Genomic DNA, 11,184 nt, shown 5'->3' on the forward strand with positions numbered 1-11,184 from the left:
CATACTAGACATTCCGCGTAAAGACCACATTTCTGATCACCTGAAAAACCTCCACTGGCTCCCCGTCAATAAGAGGATAACATTCTGCCTCCTAACCCACGCACACAAAGCACTTTACGAACTTGGACCCGAATGCCTCAACACACGACTTTCCTTCTACACCCCCTCCGGCCAGCTACGCTCCTCCCACCAAGCCCTTGCTGCTATACCTCGCATCAACAAAACCACCATGGGAGGAAGATCCTTCTCCTACCTGCCAGCCAAAACCTGGAACTCACTTCCCACACACCTTCGCCTCACTCAGAACCACCTAGCATTCAGAAAGCAACTTAAAACCTGGATATTCGACAAGTAATTCCCCACCCTCCCCCAAGCGCCTTGAGACCCTCTGGGTATGTAGCGCGCTATATAAATTATTTGAATTGAATTGAATTGAATTGTTACCGTGTATGATCATAAATGCTTTACACACTGCCTCTGAGATAAGCCAAGCTACTCGTGCTACTTTACCACAGGGTTGAGCAGGGGTTATCAAAGGGAGTAGCCCCCTTACTCTGACTTAGGAAGAAGGGTCCCTACTTAGACTGTGGCCAGCCACTGCCAACTAGAGACCCCATTTCTAACAGTAGCGATATAGGCCGATAGGGGTTCCCTTGCTTGTGGATTGTAACAATAGTGGCAATCCTCTGGTCATATGGCAGTGAACCCTGCTTAAGGCTGTCCTCGAACATGGACTTCAGATAGGGGGCCAATTTATCTGGTCGAAGTTTGTAAAGTTCGATTGGAATGCTGTTTGGACCTAGGGCCTTTCTCGAGTGTAGTGCTCTTGTTGCCGTTGCGATTTCGTCAGCGGTTAGGGCACTGTCCATAGACATTCGGTCTGTGTCCGATAGTGTGGGAAGAGAGACATCTTTAGCACTTTGCATTATTATCTCGTCAGATTGGTCAGGGGGAGGAAGACCTAGAGTTAGCTGGGACACCATGTCCTTACCATTTCAGGGAGGTGGTTTTGGGGTCCCCAATCTTCAGATCTACTATTTGGTTGCGCAGTGCAGTTTCGCACACTCCTGATATCACCCGGACATGCGGATCCACTACACTAGACCTCAGCCTGACCTGGTGCTCCCAGCGCCCCTATGTACGGTGCTGTTGCGGGGTTTGTGCGGGATCCCCGGGATATCCAAACAGTTTGCACCAAGCTGGGCCTGGCATAAGTTGACAAAAGTGACTGGTGTTGGCGCTCTATACTCATTGGAGATCCCTGTCAATAAATAAGATTGGGTATGCCAAGTTACGGGAGGCATGGGAGCGGGACCTTTGGCACCCAATTCAAGACTCTCACTGGTCCTTTTGTTGTGCACAAACGATAGAGGTCTCCTTAAACAGCTTATGCCCTTCAAATATTTGTGGAGGGTCTATATGACCCCAGTGAAGGTTCACTCCATTGATCCCAGTCAACCACACACTTTTGTCCTGAGTGTGGTGGCCCACAAGCCGATTTTGCCAGCCTGACTTGGAACTGTGCTAAGATTGGGGACTTCTGGAGATTCATTTTCAGATTAATAACACAAATGACCCACCTTAAGATGGTCCGTACCCCTGAGGTCGCCTTGTTGGGCTATGTGGGGAAGTTGTGGAAATTCGCAGCCATTGTCCTTTTGCTAGCAAAGAGGGAAATAGCTTTCAAATGGGTAAGTAGGGCATCCCCCACAGTGAAAGATTGGCTCAATAGCCTCACATACTGTAATACTAATTGTGACCTTCATGCTACGAGTCAATCTTCGGCATCCAGGCAAAATTACATTTCGGAGCCTCTTAAAAATTACTTACCGGAGATTAGTGCCGCCCCTATTTCACCACAGCCTACTGGGATAGTCCCATCTGGGGTGGCATTATTCATGTTCCACCCAACTGCTCAATTGTTGTGTTTATTATGTCAAGGAAAGTACAGGCCGGACAATGAGGGAGAGCCCGCTGGTCCGGGTTGGTCAGATGTTGATATCACAATTTATTATATATATATGCTAAATTGAGACATTGGTACGTTGTACGCTTGAGTATACTTGTTTTGCAAATGATACTTGTCTTTATTCTTACTCGATTTCTATGATCACAGTGAATGATCATGCAATGTTGTAAGCAATATGAAAATGATAAATAAAGTTATTTAAAAAAGCTGTCACTTTGAAAATCATCCCCTAGCAGTGTCTGTGAGATTTCTGGCCTTTTTAGTCAAGCCAGTGCATGTCAGAAATTTGTGACATGCTGTGGCATGTGGATTGGGGGCAAGGTTTGCGATGAAAGAAATACCTTCATTTGTTAAATGAGACTTTGGGAATGGTTATGTAAGAAAAAGAAGTGCATGGGGCAAGTCTGAGAGGGAAAGAAAAGAAGGGCTATATGTATATATATAACGAAAATCAAGTGTAGATTTGTGGCATGTGAAAGCAAAACGACATGGACATAAAAGTAGGACAGCACCCTTTTTCAATGACACAAAAGCTATGGACAAAAATGTTGTGTGTAGAACTGATGGTCCTGTGGTAACTAGCAGGTGCTCTCAGTGCTTTTTGTCAAGGTTTCAAACCCCAGCTAGGAAGATTCTATTATACCAAAATGAAAGATGCCCTATTGTAAATCACCCCTAGCAGTGTCTGAGATTTGTGGCCTTTTTTAGTGAAGCCAGGACATGTTAGACATTTGTGACATACTGTGGCATTTGGAAGGGGGGGCAAGGCTTGCTATTAAGGAAATCCCTTAATTTGTGGAATGAGACTTTGGGAATGGTTAGGTAAGAAAGAGAAATGCATGGGGCAAGTCTGAGAGTGGAAGAAAATAGTGGCTATTTGTTTATAAATAACGAAAATCAAGTGTAGATTAGTGGCATTTGAAAGCAAAACGACATGGACATAGAAGTAGGACAGCACTCTTTTTCAATGACACAAAACCTTTGGACAGTAAATTTCTGTGTAAAACTGATGATCCAGTGGTAACTAGCAGGTGCTTTCTGTGCTTTTTGACAAGGGTTCAACCCCAGCTAGGATCATTCGATTTTTATAGTTTTTCTATTTTTACCCAAATGAAAGATGCCCTATTGTAAATCACCCATAGCAGTGTCTGTGAGATTTGTGGCTTTTTTAGTGAAGCTAGGGCATGTCAGACATTTGTGACATGCTTTGGCATGTGGAAGGGGAGGCAAGGCTTGCTATTAAGGAAATCCCTTAATTTGTGGAATGAGACTTTGGGAATGGTTAGGTAAGAAAGAGAAATGCATGGGGCAAGTCTGAGAGTGGAAGAAAAGGGTGGCTATTTGTTTATAAATAACGAAAATCAAGTGTAGATTTGTGGCATGGGATAGCAAAACAACATGGACATAGAAGTAGGACAGAACCCTTTTTCAATGACACAAAAGCTTTGGACAGAAAGTTTCTTTGTAGAACTGATTGTCCAGTGGTAACTAGCAGGTGCTCTCAGTCCCTTTTGTCAAGGGCTCAAACCCCAGCTAGGATAATTCGATTTTGATAATTTTTTCTATTTTTACCCAAATGAAAGATGCCCTATTGTAAATCACCTCCAGCAGTGTCTGTGAGATTTGTGGCCTTTTTAGTGAAGCCGGGGCATGTCAGACACTTGTCACATGCTGTGGCATGTAGCAGGGGTGGCAAGGCTTGCTATTAAAGGAATCCCTTATTTTTGGTAATGAGACTTTGGTAATGGTTGTGTAAGAAAATAAAATGCATGGGGAAAGTCCCAGAGTGAAAGAAAAGAAGGGCTATTTATTTATAAGGCATGAAAATTAAGTGTGGATTTGTAGAATGTAAAAGCAAAACAGAATCTAAACAGAAGAAGGACCAGCACTCTCTGTCTATGATAAAAAGCTCAGCACCCAATGTTAATACAATAAAACAGATGGTACAGGGGTTAGTAACAGGTACTTGCAAATATTTTGACAAGGGTTCAAACCCCCACCCGAGTAAATTCCTTTTTATATTGTTTTTCTAACTTTATTTTTTTTAGCCGAGTGAAAGGTAGTCCTTTGGAACTCACCAACTGGCATTATCTGCAGTTAATCATGAAAGAGCATGTCAGAAATCTAGGACATGCTGTGGCACATGTCAAATAAGCTGTGGCATATGCCACATGACAGAGTGTCACGTGTGACATGCCAGGAATGGGCACCAACCCTTACTGCATTCGAAAGGGAAATGCGGAGAAAGACATGTTTACGCCCTGTGATGTCCTTCACAGCAGGCAATGGCAACTTTAGCAACAGCAAGATTAGAATAAGGAAACATTAAAGCAGCATCCTGTTTACATATTGTGCAGTGTTCTTTATGGTGAATTGTGTTCACAGTTCAGCTGCAGGCCAAAAATTACTTGATATGAGCGTATGATGTTCCCATGTTCTACTCACACTACAAGAAGTAGGAGTACCCTTCATCCAGGGGGTGTTTTGCCAAGAAACTTCACGCGCAGCCGCAATTAGCGTGATGTATTTTGAGAACTCCTTATCAAGCTGAGGCAACTGACCGGTCCCATCCCCCTGCTTAAAACAAAACGTGCAGACGCTATTCTTATAGCGTTCTGCGCTGTGGACAGGAGCACAGCAACCCAGGCTCTCCACTCCTCAAACAGTAAACAAAGCCCAGTGCCTCTGCCAGAGCTCATTCAAAACTTTCATTTACCGGGCAGTAAACTAGCAATATGAGGAGCCTGGAGACTGCTGCCACGTAAGAGCACAATGTGCCTAACATTCAATGTTGGAGAAAACAAACACATTAAAGTGAGCATGTCCACCCACACATAAACCACAATATTAAGCGGCAAAATAGAAATTACACTGCAACGTTTAAACACTGCGTTTTTATCCGTGGGAGGACGGAAGCAGCGACGGGAGTAACGCAGCTTAACAAAACAAGCATTAACACAACAAAGTAATATAGGGCAACGCATACAGTAAAATATGGCATCACTAATTAAAACATGTGCTGTGTACTCTTGCTGTGTGCTTTATGTATAACATTGCAATAGGAAACCTTGGTGTACTTACACATTCTAGTTTTAAGCCATACATTTAAGTAGCTCACATAAGAGCTACATTGGTACCCAGACAAGCCTGCCACTCATACTCCCGCCCGCTGTGTGCCAATTTCTCCCATTCCTTGACCGCTTGCTCTCTGAGACTCATCTTGTGGTGTCTCACTCTAGGAGGCCACTGTACTTTTGCACTGGTTTGGCTTAAACGCTCCTCAGAGCGCCACCACGGGGCCATACATGTGCACTTTAAGTGCATAAATATAAACAATGCAGACAAATTTATAAATTAGGCTGTACTGTTGAAATTGGGAGGGAGGGGTGAGGGGGGGTGAAGCAGACCACGGACAAAGGAATATGTGGAAAAGGCCACTCTATTGGAACAGGTGCACATCACATATTAAATAAACCTCAGCAAAAAGCCTTCCAAAACTAAGGGGCCCATTAGGATGTCGGGCGGATTGCCCCCGCCAGGCTGGCGGTAGCCCCCCGCCAGCCTGGCGGGGGCAATCCGCCCCACATCCATACTCGTTTCCCCCCCGCCATATTAGTATGGCGGGGGAACCTCGGCGAACGGAAAGTCTATTAGACACCGCCAGCCATATTATGATGGTTGTTTACAGGTGCCTTTCCGCTGCGGCGATGCCGTCACGGTAAGGCATGCGGTCTTCACTCTGGGGGCTCCCTGTGGTCCCCCAGAGTGAAGGAGAGGTGGGAGGTGCACCCGGGGAGTACCTGTGGTACGCGGTGCCTGCCGCTTTGTAAATGCAAATGTTGAAATGCATTTTTAGGATTGTGGCGGGCGGTGCAGAGAGTACTGCCCGCCACAATGGTAAAAATACAGAATGTGCCCGCCACTGCGGCGGGCACATCCTAATACCCCCCACAGGACCTCCGCCCTTATGGCGGGCGGTCCCGCATACCATCCGGATGGCGGGCGGACAAAGTCCGCCCGTCATCCTAATGACCCCCTAAGCCTCATCAAATAAATCACATACCTAACCCCGCCCCCGCCCCTTCCCCTAAAATTTCATGACCCCGCCCCCACCCATACAATACAACATTTCAAATATTGCAAAACATTACATCACCATATCAACCAGTATAAACCTGTAAATATACGCCCTCCATTAACCAACTCCCCTGCCTGCCCCTTCACAGCTGTCAATCCCCCAAACGTGTAACCAAACTAACAAGCACTGGCGTTGCCAATAGGTCTCGCAGTAGGAAAGTTGGAGCTATTACAATTGCAAATAACAATGCCTTTTATTTTTGTTTTCATTTTAAAAACATAAAGGGCTTTGTCATTTACAAAACCAATAGCTCCAACTTTCCTACTGCGAGACCTATTGTGCACTGCACAGTGTGGGTGTGAGTGGTGTTGCGTGGGTAAGTGGCGTTGCATGTGTGAGTGGCGTTGCGTGGGTGAGTGGCGTTGCGTGGGTGAGTGGCGTTGCGTGGGTGAGTGGCGTTGCGTGGGTGAGTGGCATTGCGTGGGTGAGTGGCGTTGCGTGGGTGAGTGGCGTTGCGTGGGTGAGTGGCGTTGCGTGTGTGAGTGGTGTTGCGTGTGTGAGTGGCGTTGCGTGTGTGAGTGTCGTTGCGTGGGTGAGTGGCGTTGCGTGGGTGAGTGGCGTTGCGTGGGTGAGTGGCGTTGCGTGGGTGAGTGGCGTTGCGTGGGTGAGTGGCAAGTTGGAAGTTCGGTGGTATTATATTTACATAAGGCAGAGTGAAGTTCCCTCCTAATTCTGGCATATAAACATATATATATTCCCAGCTTAGGTTTTATTTCAAATGCAGTGCTACGATGAATGAGCGCCAGGTCTGCTGGTGTTTCGAAAACACTGGCTGATTGAGTCTTGGTGTCAAAAGCAACTGTGTAAGATGCTAATAATTTAATTCACTTGTGGTGGGTGCTGCACAGATGATGAGACAACAACAAATACACGTCTGCGAAGAATAAAGCTCTAGAAAGACCCTGAAAAGAGAGGCGGCCCTGAGTCAGCTTCTTCAGCACAGCAAAGGACAGTTGACTTACCCACACTGGCAGATCTTCAGGCACCGCCGACTAAGGGGTCATTCAGCTGCTGCTGCAGGATTATACGAAAGACATCCCTGCCTGCTTCAGAATACTACCAGGGAACCCTTGTACTCGGATCTCTCTTTGGAGAAATCAAAGGCACAAACTGATCACGGTGAAACATCCTTGGCGAGCACGAGAACAAGATGAAATCGAGTCAGAGACCTTGGGGAAAACAAGCTCTTGGCATTGCTAAGATTAGGGGGGGGGGAGAAATGCGGCTCGGGAGCAAATGGCAACAAGCGTGTGAATGGGAAGAGCTGTGGGAGGTGGGAGGGGAAGTCAGAAAGTGCGAAGTGCAGGCGGGGGGCGGGGAGTGGAGCCTTTGAAGTGTGTGTGGCTTTCATGTGGAGTTCTGGGTGGGGTGCAGCCTGCGTGAGGAGGTGGTTGGTGTGGTTGATGCATAGATACCGGCCTCTATCTGGTTGGTAGGTATGCGGGCAGGTGTCATGAAATCGTATGTGGCCGTGTCCCTGCCTACCTACTCTGGAAATCGGAATGGCCCGAGGGTGCGGAGTGTGGGCCTGGTGGGGTTTGCCGGTGATGGGCAGATGAGTCACTGCTGTGGATGAGCTGTGCCAGCGTCCCGGAGATAAGCATTAACCCTTCACTGCCCAGGGCTGCACGAGGAGGATACTGCCAGTGGCGGGAGGCTGCGAGAGTGGATAGCAGTAGAGAATCGAGGTCTGCTGCGGGGGCACTCAGTGGTGGGCGAGGGGAAGTTGAAAGTTCTGCGCAGCACGCGTGCCTCCGCCTCGAAGCGCTTCCTGCCCTCGGGCAGGCTGTGTTTTGTCCCCGTTGCGCGCTCTGGCCTGGTCTCGGGAAGGCCCGGTATGAATGGATAGGAGGAGGGCACTGTCACAGGCTTGTGAATGGACCTATCGATTATCAGTGACGCTGCGTGTGCTGACGTCTGGCACCGCTTCATTCACCCTGTAGAGCGGTCTTGCGGCTCGACGTGGTGCATCTCGCGCACTCACGTCTGAGGAGCGCCAAGAACAGTCAATCAATGCGAGCTACGGAAACCCTGGAAGCAGCAATGATCTAGTTATTGAGTCTGCACTACACACACGCAGCTGTGCGCGCAGGAACAATGCCACAGTCCTGCCCACGCCCAAGTCTCTGATGGTAATAAAGAGTTGAAATGAATCCATATTTCTTTAGTTTTCCATGCCCGTCTTGCATGGTAGGGTGGTGATAGCTACACAGTCCTGCCCCCGCCCAAGTCTCTGATGGTAATAAAGAGTAGAAATGAATCCATATTTCTTTAGTTTTCCATGCCCGTCTTGCATGGTAGGGTGGTGATAGCTACCCATTCCCCCTGACGGTTGTAAGTCTGAGAACTGTGCTGGCAGAGGCTGACGGGTGACATATTCTGAACCCCAGGAAGCCGCTCTCAGGGCAAGGCTGTGTTTGCGGGGAGAGAGAGGGGATGTGCTGGTGTGGGAGGGGGGAGGTGCTGGTGTGGGAGGAGTGCTGCTAGGGCAAGGCTGTGTTTGCGGGGAGAGAGAGGGGAGGTGCTGGTGTGGGAGGGGGGAGGTGCTGGTGTGGGAGGAGTGCTGCTAGGGCAAGGCTGTGTTTGCGGGGAGAGAGAGGGGAGGTGCTGGTGTGGGAGCGGGGAGGTGCTGGTTTGGGAGGAGTGCTGCTAGGGCAAGGCTGTGTTTGCGGGGAGAGAGAGGGGAGGTGCTGGTGTGGGAGGGGGGAGTTGCTGGTGTGGGAGGAGTGCTGCTAGGGGAAGAGAAGCCCTGGCCGTGAATGCGCGTGCATGTTTGCTCACGTGATTCACGTGAACTGCAAGAAAACCGTGGGGCTGAAAGCCCTTGGTTTGAAGAGGATTTTGCCGACTTGAATTCTCCCCATTTCCCATTCCTGCGGAATGGTAAAGGCGAGACCTAAAAATGACCAACCTATCCTTTCCCTGACGATAAGACAACTTAACCATTAATCAACAACCTCTGCCAAACCAGCCGAAAAACAAATAGTCCCCGCACAGCAGGTGCTCCAAGCAACAGAGTACAGCAAAAACCCTTGCTCACCTGCTCCAAGAAAGGCAAACCAAACTAGAAAATAAAAGAAAGAACAAACCCGCTAAAAGAAGAAAACAAACACTAAAAATAATAAAAATTGGGGAGGGAGGGAGGAGAAAAAAATCCAGCCTAAGCTCCCAGCCACCAGGTCACCAAACCTAATATGGTGGCTGGGAGCAGGAGCCCAAAGCATTTATGCTTGGGCTCCTTTTGGGCTACTAACTGAAACAAGCCCAAATCTAAAATGGCCGTGACCAAGCTTCCAGCCCCCCCTCGCACATCCTCCCAAATCGCCCGGGGGGGACCTCCCTGCAGTCGGCTGCCCCCCCAAACTCCCTCAGAGGGAGGGGTGAGGGGGTGAAGCAGACCACGGACAAAGGAATATGTGGAAAAGGCTGCTTTATTGGAACAGGTTCACATCACACATTAATCCCCAAAAAGCCTTCCATAACTAAGTCTCACTAAATAAATCACATACCTAATCCCGCCCCTGCCCCTTCCCCTAAAATTTCATGACCCCACCCATACAATACAACATTTCAAATATTACATAACATTACATCACCATATGAACCAATATAAATCTGTAAATATAAGCCCTGCGTTAACCAACTCCCACCCCCACCCATACAATACAACATTTCAAATATTACAAAACATTACATCACCATATGAACCAATATAAATCTGTAAATATAAGCCCTCCGTTAACCAACTCCCCTGCCTTCACAGCTGCCAATCCCCCAAACGTGTAACCCAACTAAAAACGACCAACCTATCCTTTTCCTGATGATAAGACAACTTAACCATTATTCAACAAACCTCTGCCAAACCAGCCCAAAAACAAATAGTCCCCGCCACCCAGAAAGATGGGGGAAGGGGACTACCCCCCCTTTCTGCCCCCCAAGTAGGAAAAACCCCTCAAACACCTAACCTCTGAACATTCATGCATCGGAACAACACTTTTCTGATCTCCAGCAAATAGAGGTCCATACCAAGCCTTGATAAATGCACTCCATCATCCAGGAAAAACTCTACTGACTCAAAACGGATATCCCTGTGTGACACTCTCCCGAAACCCAATTGACGGCAAAACCTTGAAATTTCCGAGTTCACCTTCTTCCTTGCCCTGTCAATGGCTCTGGGGTTCACCGCCTCTCTCCAGATCCTCCGCGGAACCAACTCCGTCCACAACACATGGCAACCAGACCAGCGTTCCTTAACCCGTTAACCGCGGCGGTGCGGGTGTTTTCGTGCGCGGGTGGAATGGCCGACGGCAGCACTGGGGAGGTAGCGTTGCCGTCGGCCGTTGGCCGACGGCAGCGCTTAAGGGGTTAATTAAAGACAAATCCCTCTTCATTGCCCTCAGCAGGACCGCACCCTTTACCCCACAAAGATCGTTCTCTCCCAGGTGTAACAATAAAATATCCGGGCATAGGCCCTTTACCATCGCCTTATTCAAAGATGGTGTGAGTTCCCTCCAAAGCATACCCCCTTTCACTTCCACACAATGTTAAACATTTGGTCATTAAAACCCAACATTTTCCCAAAATATTTCTGGACCGCCTGAACCTGCGTCGATTTGATGAACGAATGCTCCACTATCCAAACCGTCAATTCCTTAGACTGAGGCCCAGCCACAGAACCTGTAAAGAGAAAAATACAATGAGTCTCAAAGCAAGGAGGATGACGCATGCGCCTCCCCCGCGTTTCCCCTCAAATAGCGCTGAAAACAGTATGATGACCAGCGCCCTAACCGCATAATTTCCTCCTGAGACCAGCCCCTGTTATGCGCTTCAGTCGCTGCACCAATCCTAAAAGAGTGAGTTCCATACTGCTCCCAATCCAACCCAATCTTCAGCAAAGCTTTACGCAAAACCATGCACAATTGATATGCAGTTACTCGCGCCCCATTGATATGCTGAAAAACGAAATCACACTCTGACCCCCCTGACAAAGTCTTCCAGCGACGGGCCAAACGCAGGGGGCAAGTAGTCTTGGTAGTCCTCGCTTCCAACCAAACCCCTTTTCCGGTTTTCCTCTGAT

The sequence above is a fragment of the Lissotriton vulgaris genome, chromosome 1_1 (genome assembly GCF_964263255.1).
Source record: "Lissotriton vulgaris chromosome 1_1, aLisVul1.2, whole genome shotgun sequence".
NCBI classification, from domain to species: domain Eukaryota; kingdom Metazoa; phylum Chordata; class Amphibia; order Caudata; family Salamandridae; genus Lissotriton; species Lissotriton vulgaris.